Source organism: Saccopteryx bilineata, chromosome 1, assembly GCF_036850765.1.
Source record: "Saccopteryx bilineata isolate mSacBil1 chromosome 1, mSacBil1_pri_phased_curated, whole genome shotgun sequence".
Taxonomy (NCBI): domain Eukaryota; kingdom Metazoa; phylum Chordata; class Mammalia; order Chiroptera; family Emballonuridae; genus Saccopteryx; species Saccopteryx bilineata.
Genome location: NC_089490.1, coordinates 297,547,060 through 297,551,149, shown reverse-complemented (window position 1 = coordinate 297,551,149; position 4,090 = coordinate 297,547,060). Strand labels below are relative to the sequence as shown.

The following is a 4,090-nucleotide window of genomic DNA, read 5'->3' as shown; positions in this document are numbered from 1 at the left end:
TTTTCAAAGAATCAGGAGGCATGGTCCTTTGCAGCACAGGTACTGAAATGTTGACCTGGATAACATTTGACTCTATAATTATGCAAAAGGAATGTGTTCTTTGAGCTCAGAGACTTTTTGGGAGATAACAGGTAGGCGGTATCTCTCTAACTTAAGTCAGTCATGGAATGCAAACAGAAGGTGGGAAATCAGAACTAAACTCTGATAAATGGATAGAATTTTCATTGCTGAAGGTGAGTGGAGACATTTATGGATAAAAGGACTAGCATAAATAAAGGCATGAATAGAAGGAAAGTACAGTAGGATTTGGGTGTTATAACTGTCAAAAGTGATTGGATCTAACATATACATTGAGAAATGGCAGGGAAAACATGAGTTGGTGTCAGATTGTCGAAAGCCTTGAATGTCATAGCAGAGAGGCTGTGCTTTGCATGGGCAATGTAGAGCCATTTGAGAAAAAGAATGATGTAAGCAAAGTGATACAAAAGTCAGCTTAACCTGGGACAACAAGGAAAATACATTAGGGTGTGGTGTGGAAGCAGATCATTTTGTGTAGGGATTTGAATTTGAATGAGGATGGTGGCTTTGGGAATGGAATGGAAAGGATAGAATCTGCCTGTTTCTTTTTTTTTTTTTTCTGAGAAAATTCTTTTAATTACAACTCACAGAGAAGAAATGTTTATAAATTTTTTTTTGAGAGGAGGGAAGGCAGAGAGAGACTTTTGCATGTGCCCTGACCGGGATCCACCCAGCAAGCCCACCAAGGGGCGATGCTCTGCCCATCTAGAGCCCTTGCTTCATTGCTCAGGAAGGGAGCCATGTTTTTAGTGCCTAAGGCAGAGGCCACAGAGCCATCCTCAGTGCCCGAGGTCAACTTCGCTTGAACTAATCAATCCATGGCTACAGAAGAAGAAGAGAAAAAGGAAGAGAGAGAGAGAGAGAGAAGGAGGGAGGGGTATAGAAGTAGATGGTCGCTTCTCCTGTGTGCCCTGAGTGGGAATCAAACCCAGGACAACCACACACTGGGCCAACGCTCTTACTGCTGAGCCAACTGGCCAGGACATGTTTATAAATTTATAAATAAAAAACATAAATTCATACAGAAAAATAAGAAATAGAGAATCATAAAATATGCATATTTGCTACATGTAATTTTAAGTGAAAAAAAAAGATAAATTAATGTTTAAGTACAATAATGGTACTAAATTTTGACAAATTATCTTTAAAGCTGTTGAATGAATCCTATCAAACTTTTCCTTTCTGTTTCTGCATCCGGCTGAGAGCTGAAGAAGGGACTGAGTCTTGAAGGGACTGAGTCTTAAAGTGACTGAAAAATTCTTCACATGGTTTCTTGTGGCCACTTGTAGAGGGTAAAATCTTTTTCTTTAGAGCCCAAAGACAAGAAAAAAGTCTCTGATTTGAAATCAAAATCGATCTGCTGCTCTGCTAGCCACAGCTCGAATGTTGCCATAAACCTTTGATGGAGGGTTTCCCAGGATGAGGTTGCAAATGGCAGTTCTTGCCATTTTGATGTTCTGGAAAGAACCAAGGATGTGAACTTTCACATCAGCTAGAACTATCCGTGTCCGGGTCACATTCTCTATGGTGAATTTGGTTTTTCCTCCTTTGCCAGCAATTCTTCCTATTGCCCTTGACAGGTGGTCTCCCTTGAGGGGCTTCACATCTGTAATTTCAAAAGACTCCAAGAAGAGGTCATCCAACCTAATGAGGGCAAGTGCATCCTCCACCTGGAACCCGAGAATAAAGGCTTTCACAAAACCTGCTGCTTTTGTCAGAGCGCTAACATCCTTGGTTTCTTTACAAGTCCTGATTTCTACATTCCTTGACTTCAAGTTAAAGCGTATCTGAAGTCCCAAATGTCTACGATAGGAGTAAATATCTTTAACCAGTTCTCCTTTAACGCTGTGTATCTGTTAGCTGGGACTGGGATTTTCCTTGTTTCTTCTTTCCCAACCGAGAACCAGTCCCCAGGGAGGAGGGGCGGGAAGACGGGCCTCTTCGCAGGCCGGGGCTCCTCCGTGTCCCTGCGGATCATGTCCCACCCTCACCCGACGCGGACAGCTGCTCAGCCTGCCATTTCTTCGCCCGCCGGCCACCCTTGTGGATGACCTGCATGAAACCGTCCTCACCACCCGCACTCCGTGCCTCCATTTCGGTTGCCATCGCCAGGAATCAGAATCTGCCTGTTTCTGGGTATTGGAAGACTCCAGAGTGTTTGTTCTTATCCAGATAACACTGGAGATGTTGCTGCATACGGAAAAAGACAGAGATCTGGTTAGAGAAGTTTCTCAAGAGCAGTAGAGTCTTTTAAAAAAAATTTTTTTTTATTTCTTCATTTTATAGAGGAGAGGGGGAAACAGAGAGAGAGAGAGAGAGAGAGAGAGAGAGAGAGAGGAGACAGAGAGAGAGAAGTGGGGGAGGAGCTGGAAGCATCAACTCCCATATATGCCTTGACCAGGCAAGCCCAGGGTTTTGAACTGGCGACCTCAGCATTTCCAGGTTGATGCTTTATCCACTGCGCCACCACAGGTCAGGCAAGAGCAGTAAAGAGTCTTAATGTTTCTCAGGGAACCAAGAATACAGAGAGGAGTGCTGGTTGTTTGGCTTGTTTGTTCATCCACTCATTTATTTGTTCATGCATTTGTGCATTCATCAGGCATTTATGATGGCCTATGCTGTGTAGGTAAATATACGTCCAGGGACAGTGTAAAGCCAGTAGCCACGGCCACCATCATCACAGCTGCCTGGCCCATGCAGGTTCGCATTGGATTTGGACAGTCGGTAAAGAAACAATGGAGCCAAAAACTGATGGGCCATCATCTCTAATCCTAGCTTGCACACAGCGGGCAAGTAAAAACACACACTGGGCTCCAAAACCCACTCATTCAGTGCTCACAAAGCTACTGACTTATCCGAGTTTCCTAGAATTAAAGGTTTCTAGCTCACCAGACTTATTCACCTCTGTTGCCCATCTCCTTCCATCTCCCTGCACAAACTCTGCACAAACTGGCTTCTCACTCAACACTCCGCCATCTTGGCTGCTTCTCCTGGCCTCCTCCACGTGACCTTTCTCTGCTCTCCTCTCTGCTCTCTCCTCTAATAATCTCAGGAACAAAGAGAGAGCAAGGTCCTAGTCTGCTCCACTTTATAGTGTAGATTCAAAACCTTTAACCCAATATATTATACAAAATAGGGAAGTCTCTAATACAAAGTCACTTATCTGGGGCATGATGGGATTGTACTACCCTACATCAAAAAGGGTGGGAAAGGCTTAGTCCTAAAACCAAGCCCTAGGCTACAAGGATCCTTGCCTGCCCACAGCCCGCCCCCAACACACATTAATATCACCTGGACAAAAGGCTTCCCATGTGGGCAGCACCATTTTTAACAAAGTAAGCATAATATATTTTATCTGTCCAACAGACAGTGTAGCCTTTTTCCTAATTTATTGCTACCAATTTGCAGTGAGGTCCTTGTATATTCTTGCAATTCATTCTGATATCCAGGGATGGTTTATGACTTCATTAAAATAATAACAAAATTTTGTAATTGAATTTTTAAGGAATTCTGTTTTCTTTCATTCCTCTAATTTGCTGATTATTAGAACTCACAATTTAAAACCACACTAGATAGTGATTTCTTATGAAATAAATATTTTAAGCCCCATAATCTACTCTAAGGGCATGTGAATAGCTAAATGACATAATGCAGTAGAAAGACTTATGTACATTGATGCTCAATATTGATCGTCATTTACTACTTTGTTACTCTTTTTAAAAAATTTCATTTACAAGCAAAAGTTTATTTAGAAAGTAACAAGGGTAGAAAAAATGAGCCAACTGGGCTGCGTGGGCTCAGGAAACAAGTTGCAGAGACTAAAGAAGGGCCCCTGAAGCTTAGGAGGGAGAGAAAGCAAAGCCATGCTCCTTTGGGAAAGAAGAGGGGGAAAGGTGTGGAGGTGCTGCAGAAAGAGAGAGAGAGAGAGAGAGAGAGCGCACACCAGAGAGAGAGAGAGAGAAGGGGAGAGAGAGAGAGAGAGAGCGAGAGCGAGCACACCCTGGGGAAAGAA

General features: G+C 43.1%; 1 pseudogene; it reads right to left on the bottom strand.

Annotated features, from left to right (window-relative positions):
* Window positions 1-648: 648 nt before the first annotated feature.
* On the bottom strand, window positions 649-2,184 carry LOC136320433 (RNA-binding protein PNO1 pseudogene; annotated as a pseudogene).
* Between the last annotated feature and the right edge of the window lie 1,906 nt (window positions 2,185-4,090).